The sequence below is a fragment of the Pagrus major genome, chromosome 12 (assembly GCF_040436345.1).
Source record: "Pagrus major chromosome 12, Pma_NU_1.0".
In the NCBI taxonomy this organism is placed as follows: Eukaryota; Metazoa; Chordata; class Actinopteri; order Spariformes; family Sparidae; genus Pagrus; species Pagrus major.
In genome coordinates, this window is record NC_133226.1 from 11,609,426 (window position 1) to 11,623,250 (window position 13,825).

The following is a 13,825-nucleotide window of genomic DNA, read 5'->3' on the forward strand; positions in this document are numbered from 1 at the left end:
CGGCCACCAGCTGCATTTTTTAGAACATTGGTATTTCTTGGTGTCCTACATATTTTCCTATTATAAGCTCTTAACAAGGTTGTTCAAGGACCACTTAAAGAAAAACATTTCTCTTTAAAAATAGAGACTACGACATCATTTCATAAGCCATGATGCAAAACCTTTGCAACATCAAAAGTATAAAATTGTTCACAAAGCACTGGTTTTCAAAATGAAGAAAACGCTTATATTCTCACTGCTGGCTGTCTGATATTATTCAGCACACAGTACTGTACAGTAATTTGAAGAGGTTACACGGACACAAGACTGGAGCTCCTATCACAGAAGAAATAAGTTCAACTTTGATCAGAAAAGTGGCATTAGCTGTCGCGGCTAAGGTCCAGGTGTCATTTCACTTTGAACCGACTCCAGCTTGAGGAGATCTTGAAAAATAGATCATCTTTGGTGATCTCTGCTGCTCACTCAGGAGTTGAGCTGAGACGCGGCAGCAGCAGTGAGGCAGAGAGGCAGAGCTGGGAGGACAGATGGTACACTCGTATTTACAGGATGTGACAGCAGCATTTGCAAGGAGCAGGACATGGTACACAGTTAGTCATCCTCCTCATTTTAAATGCAGCGTCGTTCTGTGTGTGCGCGTGTGTGTGCACGCGTGTGTGTCTGTGTGCTCGTGCCTGTGTACGTGTTACTGCAAAATGTTGTGGATATACATAAACAGAAAAAACAACAAATCTGTAAAACATTAATCAGGTCCTCGGTACATTTTAAAGCTTTAGCTCCAGTGAGTTAGGCCTTAGACACACGCACACACGCACACACACACACACACTCTTGCATCACCATGATGTCGTTGCCAGGGTCAGACTGATTAAGCTCCACCTCCTCAATCTGTCAACCCTGTGAGAGGAGCGGGTACATGCGTGTGTGTGTGTGTGTGATCCCTCTGCCACACATAAACATCATCGCTGCCTCAGTACGTCTTGTATTGAATTCTTCACACAGAAGTTTATTTGGATTTAAGTCATTTAAAAGCAGCTCCAGCTGAAACTTTTATTATGATCCTTTCGGCCGCAGTAGCCACAAGCCAATAGTGCAAATAATCAAAAGCGTCGCCCATTTATTATTTATCTGAGGCATCCTACATCCAACATCCCTCAACTACCCACCAAGTCAGCCTCTTCTTTTTCTAGTTCCACTGAGTTTATGAAAAAAGACATATTTTTTCAGTGTTTTTTACTCTTCCATAACATCACAGCGACCTTTCATATGGGAGAGAATGAATGCTCTTTAAAGACAGCCAAAAGGGCATCAGCAGTTCAGTGAGTGGAAATAGATAGGATAAGATTGGTTATTTAGAAATACCATCAATAGACCATATTCACACAGCGGCCACTTCTCCCTGATGTCATGCTCAGGATGGGAAACTCAAATTAGACAACAACTGACGTTAGCTAGACCTATTACCCAATGTCCTTCTGGATACATGATATGATAGGAAAGGTGTAAATTAACTCTAAAATTAAACAATTTGTCAGATTCCCTTTTTTTAATTTTACGCAGCACATTTGAGCTTCCCACCCTTAGTGTGAGCACGTTACGATGCTAATGTTAGCATCTAGCTCAAGGAGCAGTACAGTAGAGGTACAGCCTCACTGAGCAGCCTTGTGTGTGAGTCTGTGTTGTAGAGTTGTAAGATACACATAGCTGTCTTAAAGACTTGGAACAGAAACAGCCGGGCTATGTCCAAAGCTAAAATGCAGGCTAGCTGTTTCTCCCTACTTCAGTTTTATGCTAAGCTAAGCTAACCCTCTCCTTGCTTTAGCTACACATTTAGCATACAGACATGAGTGGTATCAATCTTATTATTTATGCCTGGCCAAGGTAATTTCTTCTGTGTTTTTATTGCAAATAAGAGTTTTCCTTGCATGCAAAGGGTGTCCAAAGCTATATGTCTTTTTTGTGAATGAATGTTGAATGAAGAATTAAACCCATTCATTAGTTAGAAATAGTTCATTTTTGTTGCCCTTCAACTGTTGTTTTTTCCTCTGAGGATGGATTGAATATATTGCTCTGAAGTGAAAAACCTAGTGGACGATATTTCACACAGATGCAATCGGCACTCACAGTGGCAGACTGAAAGTGAACAATGGCAATAAAAAAAACCCACTCTGCTGTGTTTTAATCATCTAAAAGCCTTTTTGTGAGGTGGAGGGGAGTCGGGAGTGGAGGAAGGGAAGCGGATGAAGGAGGGAATTATGGGAAGAAAATGAAGGAAGCAGGAAGCGAGGAGCGATGCGGAGGACATGTTCAAGCCAAGATGGAAAATACTAATCTTTCATTCTGACTTCCCCTGGTGGCATTTGTCTTCTTTTTATTTATACCCCTTCCCACCAAAGAAACACTATGCATCTGAATGGTGGCTGCACAGTGATGCAGTCTGAAAGATATTGCTTTATTTGGTGATCCAACAGCAGAGACCATCTAAAAAACAGCGTAAAAAAATAAGACTATCAAAAATACCAACCACACATTCAGGTTTAACGCATCATTTAAAAACACACGGAGTGTGTAATCTGCTGCTGTGATAGTTCTTTGTTATGCGTTTCCATTTTTCTTTAACCTCTCTTACACCCTCTCCCTCTCTCTCTCTCTCTTCCCGTTCTCTTTACGAGCCTGTCAAGCTGTTCCCATGACAACGGTGACTGCTAGCTGTCAGCAGTTGCCATAGCAATGAGTAATGATCTATCCGGGAGGGCGAACAGCCACATCTGGAACATTTTGTTTGGTGTCGTTTGCATGAGTGCATGAGCCTCTGATGTTATTCCTTTAACCAACATTATCTATTTTTCTTTTACTTTAAAACCCTTTTGAGGTACGCTGACTTGTAATAAGATGAATCATGCCGCTGTCCTTCTCGCTTTGCACCCAAGGCCTGTTCTTCAGCTATGTCCCTTGGGTGGGCGTGTACAATCTCCTGCAAAAAGTTTGTAACACTTTATGGCAATATATTATATTTGTTGGTTAAACTGGATCATCTTTAATCGAGAAAATGTATTCTGGTCTTTTCTCTAATGTCCTCCAGCCTCTCTGCCTCAATTCTCTGTCATTTACAGAGTTTAACGGACAGATAGCTTTACCTGTCGCTTAAGTACATGCCAGCTGCTGCTGCTAACTATGGCTGCCGTTAGCTAGTTAGCTCAGTTAGCCCTGCAGGTAGCCGACTCTGCCCTGGGAGCTTGTGGTTGCACAGCTGGCAACAGGAGCTTTGGACCACCAGCAGGAGCAGCTCTTCAGGCCCAAAGAGGGAAATGCTGTTGGGGAGCAGCACCGGAGTGGGCACCAGAACCAGGTCAGGTGAGGGAGCAACGGAACCTGGGTCAGCAGCCTGTACAGACATTATGACAGAGTCGAAGAGGCCGAAGAGGACGGAGGAAGCTAAGAAGAGAAAGTGACCCAGAAGACACAAGAGACAAGAGTAAATCTTAGACTGGCCTGTACTTGTTGGTGAGAGCTTAACAAAGTAAAAGATTCCAAGACAGACACCGAGCCGGCCTTCTTGCTGTTGGACTAGTATGTAATATAAGCTGGCTTGCTATGTCTTGTTTTGTTGCACTTGCTTGATTTTGGCTGTTAGCAAAGTTTTCTACTTGCTATTTTTTAATCATAAGCAACGTAATCGTAACAAATGTAATGTATAGCTGTCGATATTTATGACAGTAGCGTCTATGCCAAAGATATACTTGCTTTTAATAACGTACACACGGGTACACACAAGGGCTGGCACATGAATGGAAGGAGCAGCCAATATGGGGATGTGACTGGTTCAGGAGTCAGGAAAAACGTCAGCAGCAGAATGGACGACGACGGGACATAAAACTAAAGCCTGTCCTCTAGTGGTATCCTCTGGTAACACACGTATACTACGCAGTAAGTAGGCAAGTATGTGAACAACCACGTTCACCACGCAGCCAGCGGTCTACGCAAACGTGCGGTTCAACAGCAAGTACATCTCCGGCCTAATTCTTGCATAATGTTGCTTTAATTTTTGCTGTTTATCCCATAAATGTATTATAAACAACAGTGACAAAGACCAAAGACAAGAAAATATTCAGCCAGATGGTTACATTTTTACAGTTTCACTCGAGTTAATTTAAACTGCTCATTATATCATAGCGCCACAAACTGCTTCACTTCTACAGATTCCAGAAAATAAATTATGTAACATATAAATTCAATTTAAACCAATGAAAAAAAGAAAACGATGGCAGAACGTGGGTGAAATAAATAGCTGAACTAAGAGGTGCAACGATGTGATCTGCAGCCTCGGTGTGAGCATCAATCAGCAAAGGAATCGCTCTGTTTCTTACAAGACAAGCCATCCTTTTCATAAAATGTACTTTTGGGGTTATAAACATTCTTCTGCTGCGGAGAAAACCAAATGTCACTGATGTGTAGATTCTTAACAATCGATCAGCAGAGTGGCAGAAACACAGAACACGCCCTGTTGACACACACATTCATCTAACTGTTATATTTCACTGTATGGCTTGAACAGATATAATAATTCTGCGCTGGATAATGGATCAACAGTTCCTGATGTTCCACGCTAAGTCATCGGTTTTATTCGTCTGGTGCTGAGTTCAGAGGGAGGACAGTGTCTTCATGCATCAGACTAACATGCATTAAAACATCTTTCTAATGTGTCTAAACCAAACTGTTGCCGTTTCTACTCAGATTTAGTGCCTGAATAAATCCTTAGTCATTCTGTCCTCCAGTGTACAAAGAAACCTGAAACTACACGCTTCCCCAAGGTCCCTCTGGAAAAGTTAACTTTAACCAAAAAGACTGATTAAATGAAGGATTCAGTCAATCTGTCAAACAAACGCCCCCATATGAGTGTGTGTAGTCATTGTGTTAATTAAAACAAGCTTTTTTAATTATACAAAGGCTTAGATGATGAGGTTAAAAAAAACTAAATCTTGTCAAATTAAATGAGAAATATTTGTGAGGTGCTGTCGGTTTCCAACAAAACCATTCTGAATACAGGAGTAAAACTTAAACGTCAAACTAAATAGCGTTAAATCTATTTCGTGCTCGACACTTAGCCGACTTAGTACTCAGGTCAGGGCTGCACATCGGCAAGTGGATGCACTAACAAGATGAGTAGTGTCAGATGACTGGATCGATAAATATATTAGCGAATCTGTGTGTTATTCTTCTGACTGACATGCACCCACACACACATTATAAGGTGCAGACAGCTCAGCCCAGCCAACAGCTCGGAAGACAGATAACCTACAGCTAGTCTTTTCATCTAATGCTCCCTGTGCACACTCGCACAGTCAGACACACAGAAACACACACGCTGATATCTCAGCCATCACCTGTCAATCTGCTCTGCCTCTAAGCTATAAACACAGACTTTTCCGAGGAGCTGAGGGCTGCATGCAAAGTTTAAAGCTCGGAAAGTTACTTCAGGGAAACATTCCTTGAGAGCAACAGAAAGTGTCCCTCTCACTTGCGATCTGGGACGGACATGTCAGGTTTATATCTGCTGTTAGCGGACTTGTATGTAATGACAAGTCCTCTAAACAACATGTGCAGACGTGCCAACACCACGGAGCGTTATATTGTTTCAGGAAGTGGGTTGGGATATCTGGTAAAGCAGGTTTTCATATTTAGGTTTTCTTATATTTACTTAATTTGTATCCATTCTTACGAGATGTCTGATTGTTCTCCTCTGTCCTATGGAGTTCCTCAAGGGTCAATTCTCAGTTTTACCATCATGTTTTACACAAAGAAAGAAATATCTTCAGATATAACATTTGCTGAATCAACACGTAGGCCCAAACAGTTAAGAATGTGTTAAATACAGTGTTTCACAAAGTTTAGACAGTTTCTACTAATGCAACACGTCTCAAAATTAAGTGTGTTTTTAATGGAGTCTGGTGACTTTTCCCACAAACGAAAATGGAGTAGCCTCTATTAGTTACAGCTAACTGTGTTTGTAAAAGACATGTTTACTGTCAATATGTAATAATCTTTAATACATTTGTGTAAATGGCGAAATCAATTGAAACTGTTTTTAAAAAAGCTGCAAGGAGGTACGACGCACTTCAGACACGGAAACAGACACTTCTTTCAAGGTAAGAAACATCTTAATGTATTGCACATAATGCCTAATTTACAAGAAGGTACCAATGATTTTTAATTTGCACCGTAGCTGTTTCGCAAAGTTTGTCATGTTTCTCCTCATCAACAACTCTTAAAATCACACAATTTGTAAAGGAGTCTGGGATAGAGTCAAATGCCTTTCATTTGCTTACTCTCACCAGGAAAGAAGGTTAATATTACATTATTTCGGATGCCAATTATTAAAAGTGACTTGTTTCTCAAATATGACAAGCAGCTACAGTTAGCGGTAATTAGCGGTTACTTGCTGTTTTGAGTATGAATTCAACAGGTGGCCTGATTTAACATTTTTAAGTTGGGGAAACAAACATTGTGACAGCGGATTTTTCCTGATAAACTACCTGGACACCTGAGAGCTGCAGCCGCTACACTGTTCTCAGACAACAACATGCCAAGGGCTTGGATAACAGCAAGCGATTAAATTTGTCACTGACAAAAGTTTATTAAAACTTTTCCTTTCCCTATTTGTCATCTGTCACCTGAACAGTTAACAAGGGCCTCTGGATATTTTTAATCTCTGTCTCGACGGAGCAGAAGTCTAATATCTTTTTCAGACAGGGCATCAGGTTACATTTAGATTCTCGCTGTGAAAAATCTCCTGTCGAGCAGAATTCAGACGTTCCTATGACCTTGTTCTCCTGTATTCGTAAGCAAGTGTGAACTTCCACCAAGACAAGAGCCACACAGGCTCGACTCTGATCTGTGGAGTCACCAGGACCCCAGAGGGGACCAACAAATGAGAGCTTAATATCGAAGGAGAGTTTCCAGGCAAGTTGGCGCATTTTTCTATACAGAGACGTCAGCACTGGGAATGAAAAGGGCCTCAGGAAACAGCGCACCTTACATGTCAGCATGGAGCGCTTGCAACTTTCCCTTGTAACAGTGCTGTCATGTAAACTCTGGAGGCCCAAAACTGACAAACTATGGTAAAAGGTTGTCAGACAAGTCAAAACATGGCTGACTCCTGAGGTGGCAAAAGTACACACATTCTTCAGTCAAGCTGAAGAACAGATACGTGTGTAAAATAAGACTCTGGTAAAAGTAAAAGCACTGATTCAACTTCTTTATTCAAGTAAAAGTAAGAAAGTAATAAATGATATGTGATATGCACTGATATGTTAAAATCAGTCTTGTGATGTTGGGAGGGTGGCGGGCAAAAACAATGGATAATTCCCCTCAAATGCCCAGAATGGACCCATTAACTTTTGGTGTGGATCCAGATAACGGGACGGATCCAGGAATCTTTTTCTCAATTTCTTGTACATTGCAATTTTCATAAGTTTCTCATAACGCATGGATCTTGATGAAAGAAATCTGGTGTATTTAGGTGGCCAGTATCTATGAGTAAATACAATTTGATGCAGATCTTGGATCTGGTGAATTTAAAATGATACAGGGATATCCAGTTTGATATTGGATTAGGCTTACTGTGTCTGATGAGAGGAATTTCTGTTTACAATACAACTTTAATTATCAAAATCACAAAACCTAATTATTTTGGACATAGTCATATTCTTGATTTGTCTGATTTAGTTTAGGTCTGGGTCTCCAAAGTAAATACTACACACTAATTTTCGTGATTGACATGGTAATCTTAAAAATAACTTTTTTTAAACTACCCTGAATTATGAAAGGTCCTCTTAAGTCTTTTCAGAAAGTTAAATATCCACTTTATTCCTGAAAGTTCACTTTTGAAGATACATGTTTTTCACCAGATAGGGATAAAAAAAAACACACAAAAAAATAACACTGTCAGTCAGCATGGTGCTCTCAGCAGGATAAGCTCCCATAATCAACATTTAAACAAGGCTTCAATGAAAGTCTTTTCTCTCCTCTTCCCTCTCTCTCTGAATCTGAATCCTGGTCTTGCTCTTCAGCTGTCTGTCTCTTTGATGTTCGTGCCAGCTAGGACACGAGTGGGTGCGATGATTCTCACTGGTAAGATATAGATCCAAAACTCACGATATTCACAAACACACATTCACACCAGACGGAGCTCAGTGGAGTCCAAAAACATGAAATGTATTCCCTGAAAAACAAACTGAAAACTAGATTTCCAGCACGACTACTGACAGTCAGTCTGACTGAAGCCTATAGGAAACGTTAGAAAAAAAGAGGGAAACAACAAATGAGCCTGTGTGGCCTGTATGTGTGTGTGTGTGCTCAGTAGGCAGTCCGAAAGCACAGGCTTTTTCCCTGAGGAAGCGATGTCTGCAGGAGCAAGTGTGAGTGTGTATATGTGTGTTTCTGTGTGTGTGTGTGTGTGGGAGTGAGCAGTAGGTTTCAATAGAGGCAGCTTGATAACGCTCTCCACTCAGCTGTGTTAATAATATCCCACTCCGATGGGCCCTCAATCATTGGAGTACACGCAAACACACACACACACACACACACACACACACACACACACACACACACACACACACACACACACACACACACACACACACACACACACACAGAGAGAGTGGCAGCTGTTATACTGCTGTTGCCTATACTATAGAGCAGTGTAATAAGAACTGAATAAGAACACTCTTACTAGAATTAGAGCTGTGGAGGGAAAAACTGTTTTATAAAGGATGAAGATAAAGGAGCAGGACACTACACGCTCAAACATACGTGGACAAACCATCACTACACCCATATGTGACTGTTGTACATTTTGTTCCAGCACGTACAGCTGTGACAGCCTCCTCTCGATTGAAAAACTCGAATTCTTCCACACCAAACATGGAAAAAGCCGTTCCAGACCAGAGCTACAGTATGTGGTCAGAGGTGTCCACATACTTTTGGCCCCACACTATACATCTCCCTCTCTCTCTTCTTGTGTGCGTATGCTTTGAACACGCAGAGCTTTTTTAATTCCCCAAGAGGCTTCTGCAATCAACATTTATGCTGCAGATCTGTGCGTTTGCATGTGTGGTTGGAGAGGGGAGACGGAGAGCGTGTGCCACTTCTAATTAAAATTAAACCGAGAAGAAGGGGAAGGGGGAGGAAGAGGAGGAAGAGGAGGAAGAGACGAGAGGACGAGAGAGAGAGAGAGAGAGAGAGAGAGAGAGAGAGAAAGAGAGAGAGAGGGAGGAAGTGGAAGTGGCTGTTGTCTAATTTAAAGGGACGCATCATTATTATCAATCATTAGGATTCTTCCACGCTCTGTTTTGTCCATGATTATCATTAGTGTCCTCATAACAATTTGTCTGTGTATGTGTCACTGTGTGTGGGTGTGTGTGTGTGTGTGAGATACTCGATGTGCCAACCATGTCGTCATTTTCTTGCACTTTTGCATGCGTTTTAATCTAACGTCACTCCATTATCCGTCTCACTTTAAATCACTTCAGCACTTAAATTTTAATCTAAACTTCTGTTACGTATACTCGCTTTTAAGTCCCACGTCTGTCTTCATATCACATCAGCGTTAAATGCTGGGGGTGGGTGGCCATACACATACATAGCAACGACAACAGATGTCATCAATTGTCTAAATTGCCTCTCACTCTGTCTTAAATTGTTATCTAATGCTCCTCATACAACAAAATATACCTAATTATGTCATATTTTAGCCACACACGACACAACTTAAAGCGACATTATGTCACTTTTTTACCTTAAAATAACAGCTTAAAAATAATTTTGATGGTACAGTGTCTTGTAACAGGGTGAATGGTGTCTCTGTCTCAGCTACTCCGCCCCTCTATCACTTGTTTCTGCACTCAGTGAGAGGGTAGGATCACAGCGTTACATACGTGTGTACTACAAGATACGAGTTTTCAACACATAACATTGTTATGACGTCACGAGTTCTGTTTGTAGTTGGCACCTACATTGCATCTGACAAATTATGACAGACCTGGGATTTGTATTTATGACTGGTGTTGCACTCAAAAACTGCAGGGGGTGGCAAGTCACACAAAATCTACATAACGTTGCTTTAATTATTATTATAAAACATTATTTGTATCTGAACCCCACCTTCAAAAAACGATTTAAATGTAAATCTAAACCAATTACAAACGACAGCTGTGTGACTGATTCAGGTGGAAATAAACAGTGAAAATAGAGCAGGAGGATTTAACAGTGGGGAATTACAATTAAAAAGGAACTAGGAAGCCAATCTTCAACCAGCTTTGTATCTCTACAATTTTGGAAGTATATGCAAATTAACAATTGTAAATTTCTCTCCATTTTTCCTGCATCCAGAGCCCCCCGCTCTTTTGCCTCTCTCTCTCTTAGACCGAGCGAGGTGCATCTAACCAAATTCTGATCAAACTGTCAAAACTAGACAGTTCTGTCTGTAAACCACTGCGACTACACCGCCTTTTCCCACCAAAAATGTTTTTAGAAACATATTTTAGCACATTGTTAAGCTGCAATAGAGAAAGTTCAAGAACTGGAAGTGACTTTTCTTGAAAAAGTTGTGTAAATACTGCAATAGAAAATGGCAAGATGACAAACTTTATGGAAAGTGTCTATGATTAAAAAAAGGAAAGAAAAATGTAAAAATGTATTTTGACTGAGTTATGACTGATCGGATTGATGTCTGTGTTTAACTAAATCAATCTGGATCTATTCAGTGTGTTATCTCCTCATGTTCAACTCATTTATTCATTTCATGTATTGACATGATGAGCATTTATCCATTCTCTGCCCTGGTTTCTTGATTTCCATGAGTTGATTTAGTCAAAGGACAGCAATGACAAGTCAGAAAGTTTTTGCTGTCCCTCAGTTTCACCTAATGTCTGCAGCTATTACGCAGATTTTACTCAACAATTTCCGTTAGCAGTGGGAATGTAAATCCCCATCACCCTATTCAATTACCCTTAAGACCATAACGAGGATGAAACTGCACCAGCGTGAAAATATATTCCATCTACTGTGCACGACTGCTTTCAGTCAGAGCAATTAAAGAGCATTACAAATACAGACTGTGCAGGAGAGGTCATTTCAGAATATGTCTGAGCGCAGTTTTTATATTCTGGACATGGTTGCGTTCATTCACTTATGAGCCATTAAATTTCAACGTCTCTCTCGACGATCTCTCATGTTTGTCCCCCGAGTCTCCGAAGAATTTCAAATTACACGGTTTTCCCTCGGGGTATCACATCCCCGGCAGGCCACCTGCACAGATAATAGCCAGAGGATGCTCTCTCACAATTATGGGTATGATGGCGATGTGATGGATACAAGCTGCAGCTGAGCATCATCAACAACACTGAAGTGCCCATGATTATAGGAACGAGCCTCCTCAAGGCAGTTATAGCATTTATGTGACAGTTACCGAGAGCACAGAAAAAAAAACGCTCCCTTTGGTTTCCTGGTTATCCTGGCAGTTGTCATAGCAACCAATAAAATACAGTGGGCTCCACTGTGGCGGCCGATAAATTACAGCAATCTCCGTTTTTTGAGAAATGGGTCTGACCAATTAGATCTCTTCAAGATAACTTGCTTTTACAAACACACTTTACACCAGCGCCTTTTGCAATCGAATAGGTGGCGCAAGGCGTCCAATAATACGCCACTATTTGGGGGTTTTAATGGGGAGTTTTAGTCTCACATGATAAGATAAATGTTGTAAATAGAGGTTAACATATTCAATTTGGCAGATTAATCGGCATCAGTAGGACATTTTATTGGCTGAACTTGGCTTCAATAGTGTCCAATGGCTGCTAGCTTCCACCAGTCACGTGGGGGCATACTACTTCAATGTTTTGCAACTTTCCTACGCTGACAAGAACGATGGTTAGAAAAGCCCTAAGAGAAAGAGAAGTCAAGAAGGACCCAAAATCTGTTTGTCCACTGCCAAGTTGAGATCCATCTTGCTCAGCTCTCAAGAAAAAACTAAGAGTCAGCAGCCCTCTTTATTTCTGCCAGGTTGTGATATGGTGGACTACTGGGAGCACTTCGACTAAAGCTGGAAAATACACAACTAGAAAGTGTTCTTCCAGTTATTCATCTGATGAACTAATCAGTCACAAGCTAAACTTGCTGCTGTGACGCCAGTGAGCTCAAACTGAGGCTCGGGTCTCCCTGAGGACGGAAAATAATCTCTATTAAGTGATATAATAAAGAGTTTTTATCTGTTGGATTTAGCACGTCCAGCATTTTTTCAACCCTCCACAATCTGCAGTCTAACAACACCAGAATGAACTCCCAAGTGCAGCGTTGACTGTTAAAACTCTGATCCAATTTTTGGTACTTGTCAAGCAAGCAAAACATGCAGCTAATTACAAAAAGGGCACACACTCTATCCAACACAGAGGTGACCAGCACAAGAGACTCAGAGAAACTGAGCTCATTCTAGTTCACTGAACCTCTTAAATATGGCCGGCTTTGTGCACAGCAGTACCTGAGATTAACCCACTCTTGGGTGGCTCTTAATTAACCAGGCTTTCCTCGGCTCAACCACGGCTGCATTCGGACAGCTGCAGAACAAAGTGGAGTCCCATTTGTTCCAGGATGATCTGTACCTCTTCTCACCGGGCATAAATTCCAAAAATGATGATCTGGCCTTCCACATAGTTACTTCCGCTCTCTATCCTGCAGAGCTCTGGAGTCTGATTATTGCACAGGCACTACATCATCTGTACACCAATGTGCATTCAGTCTTTTTTGTGTGTTGTATTCTCTATTTATGTTTACACACACACCTACACCAGACTCTCAGTGATTCACAATTCTACCCCAGTAAGACCTGCATACAGTAGTTGCACTTTTTTTTATTAGATTGTTTATTTCTTTACGATGCACATATGTATTTGCACAGCTTCCTTCACAATGCCCACGTCAAGTATATAATAGAGTGGTGTAGGAGTGAGTCACTTCACATTCATAATCTTTTTTCAATGGGTTTTTTCAAGTTTTGTTCACGTGAATTGAAGCTTTTATGGGTCTTTATAAAGGAGTTTGCGAACAAGTGGCGAGGAGACTTCAGATGTTTGTAGGGACATCAAACATCATCACGCCAAATACGGAAATTCATCTATTCACCGGTTTCACTTTTAGAGGTGAACTTGACTTGCAAACTATTCTAACTTTACAACTTGTAGGTTTTTATTAAATGTATAAATAAGTGTGTATAGTATAGTGTAGTAGGAAGGTAAGTGGAGGTGACATTTAAGTCACGTGACCCTGGTGTAGTTTGTTTATAGCCTAACCCCCAGATTCCACCAGACAGGAAGTCAGACAGTGGAACGGCATAGTGCATCTGGTCAGTTTTCAAAATGAAACACCCTGTACAGACTCAGGATAACAGTCAGAAATATTACAATATTATATTTTTTCTGCAATAATCTAAAATCCAATGGAAAAATCCTCTAGGCTTTTTGTCGAGGGGTCGGCCTGCAAAAATACATGATCCCTGCAAGACTCTGTTGTTGTGCTCATTGTGTGTGTGCGTTAGAGGCTCAGGTTCACACAAACTTTAATAAACTTTTAACAAAAAATATTCACTGAAGCTGTTATGGGAAATATGTAAACCATGTTTCTGTGTAAATCAACTTCAGTTAAAGCCTTCCTACGCAAAGTAAAGGCCACTGCACTGGGGGTGGTGAGTTCCTGTACTTCTTGCAAAGTATAAGCAGACTCAGTTATCTCTGCTGTAAAGTGTTTACTAGGAAGCAGCTGCAGGAATACTGCTGTC

The 13,825-nt window shown here is 41.0% G+C and overlaps 1 protein-coding gene across 1 annotated transcript in view; it reads right to left on the reverse strand.

Annotated features, from left to right (window-relative positions):
* Positions 1–13,825, reverse strand: part of tnksa (tankyrase, TRF1-interacting ankyrin-related ADP-ribose polymerase a) — a 96,255-nt gene that overhangs the window by 42,176 nt on the left and 40,254 nt on the right. The gene's annotated exons all lie outside the window — the stretch shown is intronic.